Below are 20,295 nucleotides of genomic sequence, written 5' to 3'. Positions count from 1 at the left end.
AAGACAACTCCCACCTGTTTATGCTCTCTGTATGTGTGTATATATATCTCCTCAATATATGTTCCATTCTATATGCATCCGAAGAAGTGGGCTGTAGTCCACGAAAGCTTATGCTCTAATAAATTTGTTAGTCTCTAAGGTGCCACAAGTACTCCTGTTCTTCTTTTTGCGGATACAGACTAACACGGCTGCTACTCTGAAACCTGTCATATTTAACTTGGTCTACCATTGGCCTTATTTGCTATAGCAAATCTTATTATCCTTAGTCATCAGGGTATTAGTGTATAGCGCTAATGTTACATTTTGTACTTGTTTGATGATAAAATGTGTAATTAACTCAAGAATCACATTACTTCCAGTGTTTGCTTTTCACGGATTATAGTCATCCAGACAACAGCTGAAGAGTCTTCTAAACTAAATTAGTGCAAGAATGCTGTGACCAATGGAAAAATGTTTGATGCATCCAGGAAAATGAATCTTCCCAGCTTTTAAAAATATTGCTGTCAAAACAATTTGGGATTGCACAAGATTTCCATATTATTCCTTTAGAAAATATTACTTATTACTTGGGTGTAATGCAAATGTATTGGGTTAATTGCTCATCTCCAAAAAGGCTATTTAAAATATTTGCATGTAAAGATAAATATTATCCTGATTGTTGTGAATTCTGGTAGCTGCTCACAGATGGGGTTGACCTGTGGAAAGGCTTAGATCACATTGGATGGAAGTCACAAATGCAAATTTTTATGGTAGAATTTGAAAAAGTATTAAATGTATAGGCCTGTATTAAAATCTTTGTCCATCAATAAATAGAAACTTAATAGATCACATACGGCTCAATCCTGCCATTTCTACTCAGGAATAATCTCAATTCCTGGGGATTTCAATGTGATTTTTACCTAAGGACTGTAAGAGCTATCTCTTACTGAAACACCCAGTCACCGTGCTAGCTAAGCAATAATCTAAGGATCAAGCCCTCTGACTGGAAATGGTGCAACACTGTGCATTTGAATTCCCTTCTGGTGTACAAGGGTATAGTGTAATTTGGTTTACAGTGAAGAAGAATTAGCTTGTGGTTAGGCCTCTACCACAACTCAGACTCTCCTCTGAAGCACACGTGTGCACAAAATCCCTCCTTACAGAAGTGTTTCTTTTTTGGTTTTAAAGATCAACAAAAAGTAGTAAAAATTTGACCTGAAGGCTACCCACTATATCTAAGGCTTGGTCTACACTACCCCCCTAATTCGAACTAAGGTACGCAACCTCAGCTACGTGAATAACGTAGCTGAAGTTCGAAGTACCTTAGTTCGAATTAGTTCGAACTTACCTTGGTCCACACTCGGCAGGCAGGCTCCCCCGTCGACTCCGCGGTACTCCTCTCGGCGAGCTGGAGTACCGCAGTCGACGGCGAGCACTTCCGGGTTCGACTTATCACGTCCAGACTAGACGCAATAAGTCGAACCCAGAAGTTCGATTTCCAGCCGTCGAACTAGCGGGTAAGTGTAGCTAAGGCCTGAGTTAGGTGCTCACATAAACCAAACAGTAAACAGAATTGCAAACAGTGTATAGGATTGATTTTCTAAAACTGCCTGAATAGATTTCCTAAGCTGCTGAGGAAGCAGAATACAATTCCTCCAGTAGTCTGCTTCCCCGCCTAAGCACACTCGGACCTGTTGCTCTCTCTCAACTTTCCTCAGCACAGAGATGCACTGTCCTGGCTTCCTCTCCTCTGGCTCACTAGGTATGTCAATACCGCTTCCCTGTTTTGACACTCCAACACCCCAATATTCACCACTGTCATGTAACTAGGATATGTTTTGTACAACGTGTGTCTTGAGAGGTATCATTCTAAAAGTCTTGATCTGCTAGACATTAATATCTCATTGAATTGTATGTGTTCTTGTCATATGTGAAGTTATGAAGTTTGGCTATGTATGTGTTACTGAAACATGTGAGGTTGAAAACACCCACAAGCAGCCCTTCAGGTACAACAGTAAAAAGACCAAACAATGTTAATGGCTTATTGAGGAAATGTACACAAGCACAATGTTTACCCCAGGAAATGTGTACAATAGAAACTTCTCAGAGATAGCTCTACACAGTGGGAACTGTTTGACCCAGGTCACAGCAAAACAGCTTTCCAGCAAGTGGAAAGAAGATATAAAAAGGGACAATGACTTCATGAGGGTACCTCACTCTCCCTCAAGAACACACCTGGAAACAAATATGGGGCAAGGACTAAACTGTGGGACATGATAGTCCCAGGCTAGAAGATCTTTAGCCTTTGTATGAAAACCTGGGAAAGCCAAGGCAACTGCCAGCCTATTTATCACTCAGGGTCAGAATTTGCTAATTTATACAGTATCCTACATATCTAGTGTGTTAAAATCAGCTTGCAGTTTTTGTTTATTTACTAAGACAGCAGTTCTCAAACTTCATTGCACCGTGACCTCCTTCTGACAACAAAAATTACTACATAACCCCAGGAGGGGGGACTGAAGACCAAGCCCTGCCAGACCAAGGGCTTCTTGGGTGGGGGGCATGTAACTTTAGCCCTGGGTGGTGGGGCTTGGGCTTGGGCTTCAACACTAGGCAGTGGGGCTTGGGCTTTGGCTTCAGACTTGCTGGGGCCCAGGGCCAACATCAGCCCTGGCAACACCATTAAAATGAGGTTGCGACCCACTTTGGGGTCCTGACCCACAGTTTGAGAATCCCTGTACTAAGGTGATCTGTTTGCTATCCCTTATAATCACTTAAAATCTATCCTTTGTATTTAATAAACTTGATCTATAAAAACACCACCTTTTCTCTATGTCCCTCCTTAAAACTCATCTCACTGTAATGCACACAGAAAAGTGCTATCTTCTAATGGTACAGCAGGTGAAAAGTTGTGCTAGAGTATGAATTGTGCACACAACCAGCCTATTCAAACACATTAGTTTTGCTTGGAACAGGAGAATTCTAGTTATATTAGTCTCTAATCGGGTCATTTCTATTTCTATAATTTGAATCTGTCATTTGACTGAAATATTTTCTGCAGCCTGTGGTAGGATGGCAGATCAGGCAGAAGTATCAAGGCAGGTGAACTGTCGTATACTGTCTGATCTAGAAGAGAACTGAGACATTTTCTCCAGAAACGGGAGTAGCTGAACTCTGGAGGAGGAGGAACCCTTTTAGCAAGGCATTACTAGGGCTCCCAGTGGAAAACATTGTGTCTATGAAGCAGAGGGACAGCAGAAACTTAGTCACTCTTCAGCCTTTAATACTCAGCACACCAATAATAAATCTTATAAACACAAGGCCAGATTCTAGGAGGTGATTTGGCCCCTATCCCATAGCTGGGGAGTCCCCAGCTGCCATAGGCGTCTCCTACACCATCCACTCACTGAAGCACTTGGGTTGAGAGATGGGGAAGGGTTGGGGCCACAATGCAGTCCCTAACAGGCAGGCAGTCCATTCTGTTGGTCATTAATAGCTGGTTTAGTTTAGAGCAGTCTCGGGGCTACCCTGGAGTGCACTGTGACCAGGGCCAGCATTGAATGGGCCCCAGAACCAAGGCACTCCAAATGGTTCTTTTGCAGCCCTCTCTTCACCTGCCCTCAACAGAATCTCAGTCATAGTATCTATCTGCTCATGGCATCATAGATACTGCACAAAAACACACACAGCATTACAAGATGCAGATTAAAATACCAAATTTTTACAAAAAGAAAAACAGATAAAACAATTAAAATCACAATGTCGTGGGAAAGCTCGTACAAACCACAAGGGACTGTGGAGGGCTGATCACATGTCAGCTTGTGAATAATACTCAGGAGACGATAATCTTTAGATAAACCAGATGGTTAGCCAGCAAACCAGATGGTTTTATTTATGCAGGAAAGTTCACATTAAGTGAGCTGGTTCGCTTTTTTAAAAACAGGTTTCAAACACGCAAATTAAAGTAAAAACAATGACATGAGATGAACTAGAACATTCAAACATTTTTAAACCCTAATCAACTAGTGCACTGCCTTGGGGCGATTGCAATGGAACTATCATCATATCATCCTAGGCTGTTCTTCACATGTGGTTTTTTTTTTTTAAGTATTTATATTACAGTGGCACCCAGTGGCTCCAGTCAAGACTGTGGTGCCATTTTGTTGCTTGCTATAAAATTGTATAGGAAGATACAGTCTCTGTTCTGAAGAGTGTACAGTCTGGAAAACAACGTGTAGCAAGCGAGTTTAACAAATAATGGAAGAGAAGAGAGGATAAGGGTAACAGTGTTAAGTCTTGTTTCCATAGGTTAGCAATCAAGCTCTCTTCCTCTTCAAAAGGAGTTCAAAAACCAGTCTAGTGCAGAGCCCTTCTCTTCACACCCCAGTAGAATTCTAGTTTTCCTGAAATTGCATCTCCTCCATTTTCTAGTTGTCCTGTTATTCATTTTATAACACAGTTCCTTAAGAATCATGACTCCTCATCAGAGAATAGGGATAAAGAAATTTAAACCAGATAGAACCACAACCCTCAAAAATCTCTACTCTCTTAGTGGCAGCAGCAGTGACGAGCTAGCAATAACCTTGAAGAGGCAGTCTCATTTTTTCCCTGGAAACTGTTATGCCTGCAAAATAAATAGGTCAGAAATTATGGAACCATTATGGTGTCTTAGAAAATATGACAAAGGACAAATATGCATTTTTTGGTCACGATGAGTTATTTCAATTGAACGAGAACAACAACAATGAACAAATGTAAAATCTCCATGAGAGAGAATACAATAACTGAAAAAAATCTGCTACAAAAAAAGAAAGCAACGCCAAATGACAGCTTCCCCTGCAGAAGCTGTCATTTGAAAGTGAAACACAAATAGAATGACATTTCCTTTCAGTGACATAACTACATATATGATTGAACTGGTGGGGTGGGGAATAGTAGTACTCTCCCAAGCTCTGCTTACATGAGATGCCATTATGGTATTGTTCGTAGTGAAATGTGCATATACTCAAAATGTGATCCAGAATGCTGTGGGGGAGGGGGCGGGGGGGGTATTGCATTTGGCTTCCCTTCCATAGGGCTCAGATGCGGTCCTGGCTCTGTTAAGTCCTACTGATTTTAATAGGATCTTAAGTGGCTGAATACCTGTAAAAATCTACCCCCCTGAGCAATTTGAAGGATGTTATGGGGTTTACAGACCGCTCGCTAAACCAGAGCAAGGCATGGGACAGTACTGGGCTAGGGAAGCCTTGCACCTCAGCAGCTGCAGGGCATGCACCAGATGCAGGGACAGTTTAAAAGGACATTGGTAGTCTGGGAAAGGAGTTTCAGGTTGCACCAGGAAGAAAGGCTGATGTTTGGAGCTGTGGACTGAGTGACTACAGCATTGATAGGCCACTCCAAGTGCGGTGATCCATGTTTCCACACTCATGCCCCTTTTTTGGATTTGGGAATCCATGAAAGGCCCTGAACAAGGGGACATTGTTACTCTGGCAGACAAAGCTGATACTTCTAAGAGTGTGACCGCACCCCAACTGGAGGCGCCACAGGGGTGGGGGGAAGGGGCGGAGTATAACATGGGGTGGACCAATGAGTGGTCCAGACACTGCAACACCCTCTTTAGGGTCTGCAATGGAATGCCAAACTATTCAGCTACAAGGTGAAACTATGTGTAAAATACCTTATTTAAACAAACCTCACCCATACCTGGCAGAGCGTTACAGGATCTCATGATGAACACAGCTGGTGTGTAAAAGCACGTTCTGTAGCCACGCCATAAGTCATACAGAGGAATATGACAAGGAGCAGCTGCTGGGCTCAAGCTTGAGCACCAGAAATGATGACATGTACCAAGAAATAGCAGACAAGCTGGAAGCATTGGGGATTCAACAGGCCGGGGACCAGTGCAGGGAGCAGATTAAGTGGCTCAACAGTGATTACTTGAAAACCAGGGACTAGAACCACACCCCTGGGAAGGCTCCATCATCCTGCCTCTTGTACAAGGACTTTGACGGGGTGCTGGGTACTGCACCAAGCACTGATTCCCCAAGTGATTTACAGTAGCCTGGTCAACGGGGGTGGGGGAGCGACCTTCTGACCAGCAGGTCCTGGATTAGGCTAGTGAAGTGACTCTGGTGCTCACACCGGTGCCCAAGGAGGCTTTACCACCAGAGCAGCTGCAGCATTCCCTGGGTCCATACTTGGAAGAGCTGTTTGATGACTCCCCAGTGGAGCAGCCCTTCCACAGAATCAGCAACAGAAACAGAAGAGGCAGAAGTAGTGCTGGAGCCTGGGAAGTGTTTTGCTCCATGTTTGTTATTATTAATATACAGATGGGCGGGATTTCCGGTTTATAGCCCAATTCAATTTTAACTACAAGCCGCAGACAGCAGCATGTATTTGCTAATGGTGGAATGTACACTAGCATGTTGGCGTTACACCCACACATACACCCCATGGAATTCCAAATGGAGACCAGAAAGCACTAACAACAGCTAAACAACCATTTAACATTACATTTTAGTTACTCACACATTCTTACAAAAATGTGCTGGAGTGTTGAAACTAAGAACCTTATATTGCCTTCCCTTTAGTAAGCCACACCGTACAAATCAGCAAAGCCACAGCATTACAAGCTGCCTGTAAACAGGAAACTGTAAGGCGGGGGGAAACGTAATGCATCGGTGAAAAAAAAAAGTCAATGTCAAAAATATGGCAGGGTGTGTGGTGCAGTTCTTTGAGAGTTTGTATTATCATACGTGTTTGCACGTCATCCACAGGGAGATGTAGTCAGAGCAGAGTGTATGGTAAGCCATTGGAGGGCAGTAATCCATGCAGATATTAACGCAGCATCCTGTTGATTCCCCATGTTTTGACTCAGTCCTGGGTGCTGATAGCTTCAACCTTCTCCCATAGTAGGAACATCAGATAGGTAGTCACAAGTCAGGGAAGGGTGTTTTTTCAAGGCCCTCCTCTATAGGATACCAGCCCGCTCCACTTGTAGATGTGTTCCTCAGTCACCATAAACTTGAATACCTTTGTGATATTGTAACAGAGTGCACGAAGTTAACAGGTGAGCCTACACTCTGATCACTCTGACACACATTGGTGTCCCTGCAGAAAGCTGATTGGGTAATTAAAGGTGATTAGCTGATTAAGCTAGATGAGCTAATGAGCCAATTAGCCCATCAGCTCAAGACTGATAAAGAGGTGCAGGAAGCAAGTACAAGGGGAGAGAGAAAGAGGAACAGGCCTAGCTGAGCCCAGTCTCACAGAGGCCTCAGGGAAGGGAGACCTCTGTTGCTCTCAGGTGCTGAGAGGAGGGCCGATAGCACAGCGGATATTGTAAATAGTACTGTTGCATGAGACTGTGAAGATGTTGGTGAAGAGACCTCAAATAAACTGCACAGTGGATACAGAGCCACTGAAGCCTAAGCCAGTTTCTGTGGGACTAGAAGGTAGGAGCAGACCACATCCTGCTATAGGCATATTGCTGGCTTGCCACCAATAGCTTGGAACAGATTGTCCTTTTGCCATTCGTAAAACTCCAGGATTTTTATGTCCTCCAGAATGTGGAATGCCTGAAAACACTGAGAAACAGTAAACCATGCCTGCCTCAGTCTTCTTATTCTGTTAACTCATTTGTGTCCATGGAGCTTTGGCAAACAGAATGTTCCTCTGGGAATATAATGGACCTGAGTTTTACAAAATATCATTTTTTGGCCTTGAGGATGCACTAAACCTTTTTTGAAGTGCTGGGACAATAATATACTATTTATTGCCTGCTTTCAGTCCCTTCCATCTCTGTAGGCCCTTCCATCTCTGGAGCCTAGCCACAGTCCAGCAGGAACCTGGGATTTCAAACTGTTACAGAGCTGTCAAAGAGGAAGCATTTCTATGATGAACTTATGGTGGACATGCTGGACTGGGCCAACAAGCATGCACAGTACCTAAGGGACAAGGATTCACACCAAGTGGAAAAGACAGACAGGCAGCAGTGTGCAAGGAGAGGATTGCAACACGTGAAGAGAGATGTGCAGCACAGTTTCTGGAGCTGGAACATTGCTTGAGGAAGGAAGGCAGAGTGCAGCAGAAAGACATGAGTAGTATAAGGGGCCTACCATCAATCAAACGTAGGCCCCTCCCCTAACCCCTCAGGCCCCATCCCCTGACCTCTCAGGCGCCCGCCCCTGGGGGTATTACATCCCGGGTCCAGGCAGACACATGTCTGGATGCAAAAAGTATCATGTGACCACTCTAAGAACTCCTCCCACCACCCTCTACCAATCAGGATGGGGTTTGTCCCCCTGTAGGACTGCCCCGAGAGGAAATTTGACCAATCAGGAGGAGTTCCGGGCAGAGTGAGCCATCTGGAAGTGTGACCCCTCTAAGAACTCTGCCCACTGTCCTCTACCAATCAGGATGGTTTCCGGTCGCAGAGGACCTCCCAGAGAATGGATTTGACCAATCAGGGGGGCATTCCGGGGCAGAGTGACCTGCCCAGAAGTGGGTCACTTGACCCTTCCCATCACCGTCTACCAATCAGGATGGTTTTGTGCTCAATACTGTTTAATAAAAAAAAACAATAGTAGTTTTAAACACACCAAACCAACAATTTGCAACAAAATCATTTTCAAGAAACCCACACTTCTGTCTTGCACATAATAACCCCCTCCCTCCCCCAGTAGTTTTAAACACACCAAACCAACAGTTTGCAACAAACTACTTTTCAATAAACCCACATGCATTTAAAAGCCAGTTGCAGAAATTTACCCTCCACCACAGGATAAAGGGATGCTGGCACATGGTTATTGTGTTTTTCCACGTGTGTATTTGGGTCTTTGGGTTAAAGAACAAGCAAAATTGTAGTTAGTATTATTCCCCAAATGCATCGAACCCCTATACAACCTCTTTAATACCTGGGTTTTTTATTAAACAGTATTAAGCACAACTATAGTTAAAAATAGGGTTTTACCTTGCCCTGGTCAAATACAACTTGAAGTTGCTGTTTACATGCTAAACAGATCACACTGCACTAAAGACATGTATCATTCTTAGTAAGGACAGCTTGGACAAAGAATAACATTATATGTTTTCAGAGTTAAAAAACAAGCAACATACCTTGTCTTGCAATCCAGCAGCTGTTCTGTTCAAGATTAAAAAAAGGACAGTCTCCAAAAAGGTGAGGGTTTTTATACCATTCTAACTCTTTGTTTCAAACAAATTTCAAAGTCTGTAATTAGCAGGTTGATTTGATCACTACAACTCTTAATTAATAGCGATTTAAGGATTTTAAGCACCCCTCCCCAAACATCCCCCTTTTGTGATCTGCACAACTGGGATTTTTTTTTTTTAAGTTAAAATACATTTTCCTGTTTCAATGAAAAAACAGAGTACTGTAGGGCCTTCTTACAGTATTAAACAGTAAGTCACCATACACAACAATCCTTAGTGTTACTGTACCCTCCCCTGACTGGGGGACCTTGCAGATATGAGGGAATGTCTTAGGGTTTTTTTTTTTGTTTTGTTTTGTTTTAAACATGTTTCTTTCATGCTTAAAGTTTTGGTTTGGTTTGAAATAAAATGGATGGAGCACAACCATAGTAAACACTCTACAAATACCCATAGCTTTTAAATGTTTGATTCTTAGGGTTTTTTCCCATAGCTTTAAAATGTTTGAGTGTTCTTACAGCAAATGCTTATTTTATAAAAGTATGGTGGAGGTTTGTGAACCCTTGGAACATTTCAGTTTTGGGTTAGACTAGAGGTTCCCAAACTTGGTTTGCGGCTTGTTCAGGGTAAGCCCCTGGTACTCCGCAAGATGCTTTGTTTACCTGAGCATCCACATGTACGGCCACTCACAGCTCCCAGTGGCCACGGTTCGCTGTTCCTGGCCAATGGGAGCTGTGGGAAGTGGTGGCCCAGCTCGCGCTGCTTCCTGCAGCTCCCATTGGCCGGGAATGGCAAACCATGGCCACTGGGAGCTGTGAGCAGCCATACCTGTGGATGCTCAGGTAAGCAAAGTGTCTCGCAGCCCACCGGGGCTTACCCTGAACAAGCCGCGAACCAAGTTTGGGAACCCCTGAGTTAGACCCTTGTTTATTTATGTAAATATATTATTTTAAACTTGTAATCACTTTGAGTTGCTAGAAAGACTGACCCATAGCAGTCAACAAACTCCTGAGGTTTTATTTAAACTCTCCAATAGCGTCTACAAACTCCTGAGGTTACGTTTAAATTGTCCAATAGCATTCTACAAACTCCTGGGTTATATTTAAACTGTCCAAAAGAATTCTACAAACTCCTGAGGTTTTATTTCATTTAGTATTAATCAGAGCTCACCATCCCCACGCTCCCACCTCCCTTACACCCACCTCCCTTACTCCCTTACATCAGACTTAATTACTGATTACTAGTACGTTTATGGAAACAAGGGTGGATAATCACATCTAGACGTACAGACTCAATAGAATCACCCTGGCTATTCAGTGGGGATGTGGTTAAACCATCAGTTCAACAGGGTGAGTCAGCTCTATTGTACTCAAACACATGTCTCAAACACCCCTGTTTTATACATAATATAGGAGCTTTTTTTTTTTTTTGCTTTATTTTAAACACATTTTTTATTTTTCCTCAGGATTCTACTAAACACATTTCAGCTTTTTGCTGTAAATAGGTCTCTTTACACAAAGACACAATAGCTGGGTTCTCACAATCTATTTTTTTTTTATTTAACAGCCCTTGAAAACAAACCAAGATGCTCCCTCAAAACTTTTATCTTACTTAAGGGCCACACAGACATTCTAACAGAAACACAGATAGTCACAAAGCCCTTTTCAATAGGTAGTTTTATTTACAAGTTACCAAGTTTTATATCAGATGTTTGCCCCCTCACCATTCTCTAACTTAATCCTTTTAGATTTCTTACAAATACTCTTTTTCCTAAGCAGGGTTCTGTAACTTTTTGTGCAGACCATACGGTCAATATAATGCTCTAAGCAGGCATTCTCCGGTTTGGTCATTTTCTTTAAAACACTGTCAGGGTCTTGACCAAATTATACAGCATTTACCAAGGTCACCCCTTGTGCTAAATGTTCTTGAGTAAAGCACAGACATTGCGTAGCATAACCTATGGCAATAACAGCGTTTAATAAGCTTTCCAAACACAGTTCAGAACATAGGCCACAGAGCTTGCAGTTTTCATCCTCTGAAGTTCAAGTCACACAGTCCTGGTGCCGTTGGCCTGACACGTCTATGACACAGCCCTCACAATCTTTGAAAAGCTTTTCCTTAAGACAGTGATTAAAGACAGCATAAACAGCAACACGTACAATAGATCACATGATTTTTTACCCTCACAACGTGGCACTGGCTCTGTTAGTTCCATGCCACACCTCCTCCTAAACTCCACAAATCCATCATCCTCGGACTCCTTGTCAATGATTTGTACCGGCATTGAGCAAAAACAAGGCGGGCCTGGTTCATCTTCACTGTCTGATGCAACGCTGTCCGGGGACTCCACGGCCTCTAGAAAGGCATTGTCAAGCTGTTGAGAGATTTTCAGAAACAAAACAGCTGTAAGCCCCCACCGCTTGTTTTTTAACATTTAAGCAAACTCCCAGTTTGGTTCCTACCCCATTACATCCCATCCTCGACTGTCACTTCTTAATCATTCATTTACCTGAGTGACATCTTTTCTGTTCACCTTGTCCACCAGTGATCCTCACGAGCCACAGTCGCCTTCCTCCATAGGGGTGGACAACGAGAGGCCACCACGCTCGTCAGTCTGCCTCATGATCGCTTGGGTGTTGGGGTCGGGTTCCGGCATATCCATCAAGGGGTGGGCCAAAGGGCTCCCCAGGGCTGCTCCCTCCTCCTCCTCGGAACTGTTGCTGATGGTGCACTTCCTCCACGAAGGCTCTTGGAGCTAAAACAAAGTCCGAAGTTCTCACAGGGGTGGTGAAGAAGTCCATGTTTCCTCTCAGCCTTTCCACAATTTCTAAAACACGTGTTCTTGGACCAAAATGGCTCTTGGACTTCCCGGGGTGGTGCTGCATTCTGATTGGTATAGGGAAGTAGGGGGAGATCTTAGAGGAGTCACATGATCCTCTTCTGGGTGGGTCACCCCGCCCCGGAACTCCCCCCCCCACCGATTGGTCAAATCCACTCTCCGTGAGGTTCTCTGTGGCCGAAACCCATCATGATTGGTAGAGGGTGGTGGGAGGAGTTCTTAGAGGGCTCACATGACCCACTTCCGGGCAGTTCACCCTGCCCTGGAACTCCCCTTGATTGGCCAAATCTCCTCTCAGGGAAGTCCTCTGGGGGGCAAAACCCAGCCTGATTGGTAGAGGGTGGTGGGAGGAGTTCTTAGAGGGGTCACATGACACCTTTTGCTTCTGGTCATGTGTTCACCTTGACCCCGGATGTAATAACCCCAGGGGTGGGGGCCTAATGGGTCAGGGGGTGGGGCCTGAGGGGTCAGGGCCATTTGATTGATGGTAGGCCCCTTATATTACTGACATGTTCGAGAGGCTGCTTTCACTAATGGCGACAAGGGCTCAGCCTCTTATTCCACTCACACCTGAATCCGCTCCACAGTACCAAGAAAACTCATTGGACAATACCATGTTGGATAGTCCATGCAACTGAGACTGAAGACTAGTTGGAAAGGGAAAATGTACCCCTAGCAGTCCTCCACCCCTAGCAGCAGCACCAAGTGCGTGTTAAACATATTAGAAAGGCGGTAGGGGAGAGAAACAGGAGACCAGGGACCATGCAAAAGTACAGAATTATTTATTTGGACTGTTAAATGTTTGTGCTGTGCACTTTATTTTATTACTGGTTTTGGTTTATTGCTGATGTTTTGTTGTTGTAATGGCAGCTGTCCTATCAGCCACTAATTATTTTTTTTTTTTTGGTAATACAGCTATATTCACAAGTAAAAAGGCTTTATTTTATTTTAAAAGTTTATTACTACACTGCATCACATCATGTAATGAGCATTTTGAAGGATAAAGAAAAAGACATGATAAGGCACAACTGGGAATTGTGTATCCAAACACAATTTCTCAATCCATCTTTTCAGATCAATCCATAATGAAAATCCCCAGCTCATGCCACACAAATCACTCCCTCCTCCCCCACACACATTGGATAAGCAATCATCTCATTCACAATTAACAATTCATGACAATCACACACACCCATTCATAGCATACAGCATCAGTACTTCGTTTACCGTAAAAATTGCTGTACAAACATGTCCATGAATGTACCATTCTTTCTCTTCCATTGGTCCATGTAAGTCCAGAACGTGAGTGCACAAAGCATCCCTGATTTCTGTTGCCAGTGTGCTCCCAGTGTGATAGATGCACTTTCTAGCTATGTGTACTGGCTCCGCAATCCATTACTGTCATAGTAGGTCCATTTAGCGGCAGAAAATGCTCACCTTTGGATTCAAAGATTGTAAAGAGCACAGCAAGCCACAATAATGCAGACAATATTGATGAAAGTGGAATCCAAATGTGTGAACAGCACCAGCAGGATTTCAATCTCAATGCACATTTAAACCACCATCTTAGACTTACTGAGAGTCTTTTGCAAGGGCCTCTTATCATGATATGGTTTCATAAGCAAAAGAAGAAGGAGGTATGCTGGGTCCTCTAGAATAACAGCAGGGACAGTTAATCCATTTATAACAATGGCATTTGGTGGGAATAGTGTCCTGGCCTATCCATGAAAGCAGATTCCTGGTCAACAGAAAAATCTAGCCTCATGAATTTTTCCAGTGCAGCCCACATTGGGATCCATAAATCAGCCTTTGTAGTCCACATGGACCTGCATAACAGTGTAGTTTGCGGTTTATGTTTTTGTGTTTCTTGAGGAAGACAAATTATGGGCACATGAGTCCCATCAATGGCCCTGATGCAGTCTGGAAACCCCATTCCCTAAAAACCAGCAATTACTTCAGGGATATTTTTATGTCCACCAACTTTGGGTAAAATCACATGCTTTACTGCATCAGAAACCTCAGCCATGACTTTACCAACAGTTGACTTTCCACCACTAAAGTGATTAGCAATGGACCTGTAGCGGTCTGGGGTAGCTAGGTTCCAGGTGATTGTAATCACTCACTTCTGGACTGGCATGGCCACTCTCATACATGTGCCACAATGCTAGAGGATCAGGGCAAGGTACTCAGAAAGCTACATTTCTGGACCTTTCTTCATGTGAAAGTTCTAGATCCATTTAGATCCATTGCCAGAAACCTCAAGTCCGCATGATGATGTTATCCCACCAGTCTGTGCTTGTAGCCCTGCTCCATAAATGCTGGTCTACCAGGGGAGCATCAGAAGCTATACCAAGAATTGTGTGTAGCATCAGCCACTTCAAGTCTGCTATGTCTGTATTCTCCTCCTTAGACAGGTGCCTTCGCTAGATCAGAAAATGCCACCAAAATGTCCACCAGCACCTCCTGGATGCTCTCCCTGGTTCATGGAACAGGAGTGAAAGTCCAAGCAGGCTTCTTCAAACTTCTTCAAAATGATGACCCCTCCGTGTTGCTGGCTCCAGTTGCCTGGAATGTGCAGACCTAAAAGACAGCTTGGCAGGCTGCAACAATTTCCTGTAAAGTACCGTGGAATAGACAGTCAAGTTTTACCACAGTGCACCATGACAAAGGGCTAGAGCAGCTACAGCAGGGGAGGCCCTAGGCATAGGTTAGTTTGACTCAGGTCTGTATAGTACAATGTGGATGCGTGAGCACAGCTGTAAGATCCAGATGCAGAAATTCTAAACATGTGGTCAATATTTAGCATGGATGCTCAAGTCTGAGCTTAAAAAGAACAAGCCTGCAAGCTCAAGTCCCACAACCCCTGCGCTTCCATTACAGTGTAGACATACCCTTAGAAAGTTAATATTTTAATTTATACATACATGTTATATATAGATATTTTGCAGTTCCTCTTCTAGGTCTGCATTTCCTGCAAGGCTCCAACTAAGTCCACAGGGGTGAGCAGAACTCCTGCTGAGGTCATTTCAGGAGGGACCTCCATGTCATTAGGCCCATGCCTTCCCTACACCTGGTCTTTCAGGGGCTGCTCAAACTGTAGGTTGCAAGGGCATGGTTGGTCTACCCAATGGGTGGGCCTGGGCCTTGCCTGGTAGTTGTGGCAGCAGTTTGAAATAATGGCGAGTGTCAATTCAGGAGTCAGGTACAGGTCCAAGAGTGAGCTGGAGTCAGAGTGGAGGAGCCAAGACAAAAGGTCAGAACTGGAGACATGATAGAGAACACCAGGCCAAAGGGTAAGCCAAAATCAGGGTTGAGAAGCCGAGCCAAAGGTGGGAGTCTGAGTCAGAATCAGGACTTGGAGGCAAGGAGTAGACTGAAGTGGACAGGAATCAAGGCTAAAGCAGGGGCAGAGTAAGGGCTGAAAACAGGTTGGACCAAGTAGCTGGAATCAGAGGCTGGAGCAGGAAGCCAAGGCTACAGCATGGCAGGAGTTGAGCAGCTGCTGTGCTGCAGCCACTGGAATACTCAAGTAGCAAGCTGCTGGCTCCCATGCCCAGTCAGGAAGCACAGTCATTTAGCAAAGGTGTATTGCACCCAGCTGAGCTTGCTGGGTTGCCTAGTGACCTGGCTGGGAGCCAGCTATGCTCCTGACAACCCCATTGCCTCTCAAAGTGTCGACACCTACATTTGAAAATGGTGACCAGTTTATATTGCTTTTTGTTGATTTTTCCTGTAATACTCTTTTAAAATCTTGTTTGTTGTAGAGTACAAGCCAATATGGCTTCACCATCTTCTTGCCACTACTGAATTCAGCACAATTTTAGGACAGGTTTTAGTTAACTTTCACATTCTTTACTGTTTGTCTTCCTTGGTGTAATTGGAACAAGAAGTGTAGATCATTTCTTTTAAATAATCTCAGAACTTTCTCTACTAGATTACATAAAATTTAAGGTATATCAAACTCTGTGCTTATATTGCTTGTGCTCCTGTATTTTACATTTTCCTGTAAAAATTTAACAGTTGGGCCAGCTTCACTGGTGTGGTTCTTTGTGGCACTACAGCTGTGCAAAGCAGCTATAAACCTGGTTTAATTGGCCAGATGAACTGGGCATCTAGGTACTCTAAAGTGGTAAAAGGCAGCCAGAATGGACCATGGAATCTGGCCTATTAGCTGAAAAGACTGAGTATGCTCAAATATCCATTAATTTTTATTTACTATCTTTAATTAAAGACATGTATCATTACTGATACTATAAGCTACTTGCTAGAACAATGGCCATGAGAGAAATCTAGAGATGGAAGTTTAGGGGAGTTCAGTGTTTTGGGGGGAAAAGAAATCAAGTCACTCTTATGTAGGTGCCTAACTTTGAATTTTTTCCCTGAAGTATTTTATGGCCTCTGTGGTGGGTTGTACTCATCTCTTGAGGATCCCTTGTCATCCAGTTACAGTTTTGCCCTTCTCTTGAGCTACCATTGCCCCCATGGGTCTTCTGGGACTTGGCCTTGTGGCCCGGTCACACACTCCAAAATCTTTTCTGGTGTATAACAAACTCAAAAGATAGAAACAGTTCCTTACACTCCAGGACCAATTATAAACAAAATAGCATCTCACACTATCTGGGTTAAATTCCCTCTCTCCAGTTGAATCAACAGGGTTCTTTCTTAGCCATTGCCCCTGCCAGTAATAGCCCTGGCCCAGACTGGTTCCTCTATCTGCAGCCTAAGGAGCATCCCTCCTCACTCTTATAGCTCCAGCTCAGAACTGACTTCCTTGCAGCTCCTTTTATTTTGACTTGATGGGCCTTGATTGGTTGTTGGTGGTCCCCCACCCTTCTGGCTGCTGGAGAACTAGATCTTGATGATATTCAAAATGGCTGGTCTTTTCTTCACAGATAAGTTTCCTGAGGAATGTAGCTGTTAGCATCACTAGGCATAGCTACCAGGTAACTCGGGGGGAGGGCGTGGGGTGGAAGGCCATAAGTGCCGATTAAACCCCCCTGCTCTGGGTCTAAGTGAGCCACAGTAACTCCATCTTGTGAACTTTTACTAGTCTCCATGCTAACAGCCAAAATGCTGAAGCAGAATATGTAATGGTCAGCTTTTTTAGCAGACAGCTTCAGTTTCGCTCACACTAGCAGAAGCAGTAGTGATAAGAAGGAAGAAAGGGGGAGGGAAAGGCCTACTACGTAGAGCTTGCAAGGTCGAAGATAAACATGTGGACGAGAACTCTTCTAACGTGCCACAATGTACTGCCTGCTGTAACTGCTGTCGGGAAGGGAGGGGTAGGGGGAGGACAGAACAAAGGCTTGTACACAAACAGCTTGGAATATAAAATGGGAAACTTGCTTGTATTTGTTGCGCTTGATTTGAGACATGCTGGTCTCCTAGCACCTATTCAGAGCTCTTGAATAAATTTGGTTTGCTTCTCCATCCTGATGTGTCTATTGGTGCGACACACACTGGGCAACGAACCCTGTTGCCCCCCCTCTGGCCCTCTGGGCTGGCAACATATCTGAGCAGTGGAGCCATCAGTAGGGAGCCACCAAGGCCTAGTTCTCCCTCCCTGTCCCATCACAGTCTCTCTCTTTAAAATGTAGGTCTGGTTTTATACCAGTGTAACTCCATTGAAGTCAATGACTTTGAGGCATGAGGACCTGATTCTGATCTCAACAGCAACTCCATTGATTTCAGTGGAGTTACTGTAAGATCAGAATCATGCTCTTAAGTGAACCTTGAACCAAGCCCCTCTGAAGTGAATGGGTCAATAGACAGTTGCACAGAACTACTTGTAGAATCAGGCTTTAATCTTCAATAACATTGTTGACATAAGCCTTGGTTTTGCTTCAAATAATCCCACTGTAAAAGGAAGTTTCATGAGGATCTTGATCCTAAGTGTCTCATTCAGGGGTTGTTGCCAAGTCAGATTTTTTCATATCTACAAAAAAACAAAGAGAGTCGGTTCCAGAACCAAAGCCACAGATCTGAACACCTCCATGCTTCGGAAGAATTCTGATTCGGAACTGAACTTTGCAGCTGCCCTTTGTATCTGAACCAAAACCCTGGATCTGAATGCTACAAACTTTGAGAAAGTTTGGCTACAGATCCAAAGGTTGAATCAGGAGCCCATCTCTTAAAAAAAAAATGCTGTGTAACAGGGTAGCAGTGTTTGCTTGAAACACCCTGTCATAACTATAAAGGGAAGGGTAACAGCTGTCCTGTGTACAGTACTATAAAATCCCTCCTGGCCAGAGACTCCAAAATCCTTTTCCTGTAAAGGGTTAAGAAGTTCAGGTAACTTGGCTGATACCTGACCCAAAGGACCAATAAGGGGACAAGATTTTTTCAAATCTGGGGGGGGAGGGGAAGAGGAGGCTTTTGTTTGTGCTCTTTGTTTTGGGGGTTGTTCGCTCTTGGGACTGAGAGGGACCAGACATCAATCTAGGTTCTCCAAATCTTTCTGAACAAGTCTCTCATATTTCAAACTTGTAAGTAAACATCCAGGCAAGGCGTGTTAGTTTATCTTTGTTTTCTCAACTTGTAAATGTACCTTTTACTAGAGTGTTTATCTCTGTTTGCTGTACTTTGAACCTAAGGCTAGAGGGGGGGGGGTCCTCTGAGCTCTTTAAGTTTGATTACCCTGTAAAGTTATTTTCCCAGCCTGATTTTACAGAGGATTTTTACCTTTTTCTTTAATTAAAAGCCTTCTTTTTAAGAACCTGATTGATTTTTTCCTTGGTTTTTAGATCCAAGGGGGTTGGATCTTGATCCACCAGGAGTTGGTGGGAGGAAGGATGGGGGATGGTTAATTTCTCCTTGTTTTAAGATCCAAGGTTTGGATCTGTATTCACCAGGGAATTGGTGAAGGTCTCTCAAGGCTACCCAGGGAAGGGAATTAGCTTTGGGATGGTGGCAGCGGACCAGATCTAAGCTGGTAGTTAAGCTTAGACGTTTTCATGCAGGCCCCCACATTTGTACCCTAAAGTTCAAAGTGGGGAAGCAGCCCTGACACACACCTCTCCCTTCTAGCTGGTGTTTACTCTACTGGGAAAGTGCTAAATGGATTCTGCTGACTCACCAGGGCAGGAAGTTTTTTTACTGCAAAGGAAGGGGGAGCTGCTTTCTAGAGACAGAAGGGATCTAGGTTTTGGGCTGAGCAGTTTTGAGGTAGGCACTGTAGGAGCCGCTGTCCTGAAGAAAAGGTTCAAGATAGACTGTCTGGAGATTCTGGTTGTGTTTTTATGTTATTCATTGCTTTAACAAAACCAAACCCCAGGGAGGGGTGAATTTTTGAATCTGCAGGGTGAGGATTTTGTTTTAGAGCAAATTAGAGTGCCTGCACCCAAACTACTATTCTTCTGTGTTTATGTTAGAGTTTAAAAGAACTTGTTTTGTAAAAAAATTAAAAAAAAAAAAAATGCACTTGTTTTGCTCTTACTCTGAGTATTGTAAATAACTGGGAAAGGTCCCTTTTAGCATTTTGTGGTTGCTTGCAGTCACTGCAGCTTCTTGCTATCCAAATAGCTTTGCATTGTCAGAGTTGTGAGATGTGGAGAGATAAATTTACTGAGCATCTGTGGCTTCCTGCCGTGTCCAGTCAGCAAGTCAGAAAGCATTGGCAGGTGAGCCGTTTCTAAAGTGGTGATAGGAAGCTGTGGTCTCTCAGGGACAATGAAACTGAAAAACACCAGCAAATATTCTGAAAGCAGGAAAAGAAATATTTAACTCGATCATGTGCATTATCTGCTTTTTAACAGTTTCCAACTTACCTGTGTACGTGGCCAACTACAACAGTTCTGAGGCAGCCATTACACTGTCAGTTAAATAATATGTATTTATGCAAACATGCATTGAAAATTTAATATCAACTTTATGAAGCATATTAAATGGAACTCTTCCTATGAAATTCTTCTTGAAGTAATTGTCAAATTAAAAAGGAAGGTTTATTATGATCTAAGTGTAAACTGCTTGGCAGAATACTCCTTTTTACCAGCTTGTTAGACCATAGCTCAGTGGTTTGAGTAGTGGCCTGCTAAACCCAGGGTTGTGAGTTCAATCCTTGAGGGGACCACTTAGGGATCTGGGGCAAAATCAGTACTTGGTCCTGCCTAGTGAAGGCAGGGGGCTGACCTTTCAAGGTCCCTTCCAGTTCTAGGAGAGAGGATAAGAGAAGATCAACCATTCTGGGTCAGACCAGTGGTCCATCTGGCCAGTATCCTGTCTTCCAACAGGGCCAAAGCCAGGTGCTTCAGAAGGAATGAACAGAACAGGAAATCATTGAGTGATCCCATCCCTAGCTTCTGGAAGTCAGA

The 20,295-nt window shown here is 43.8% G+C and overlaps 1 long non-coding RNA gene across 1 annotated transcript in view; it reads left to right on the top strand.

The window, feature by feature from the left end:
• Positions 1–961, top strand: part of LOC117868900 — a 6,484-nt gene extending 5,523 nt beyond the window's left edge. Inside the window, exon 3 of the long non-coding RNA XR_004643736.1 lies at positions 360–961. This is a non-coding gene — a long non-coding RNA (uncharacterized LOC117868900). The remainder of the gene's footprint in view (positions 1–359) is intronic.
• The last annotated feature ends 19,334 nt before the right edge of the window (positions 962–20,295 follow it).

This window comes from Trachemys scripta, chromosome 1, assembly GCF_013100865.1.
Source record: "Trachemys scripta elegans isolate TJP31775 chromosome 1, CAS_Tse_1.0, whole genome shotgun sequence".
Classification (NCBI taxonomy): Eukaryota; Metazoa; Chordata; order Testudines; family Emydidae; genus Trachemys; species Trachemys scripta.
The sequence above is the reverse complement of the archived record's forward strand: the minus strand, read 5'-3'. Positions and strand labels throughout refer to the sequence as shown.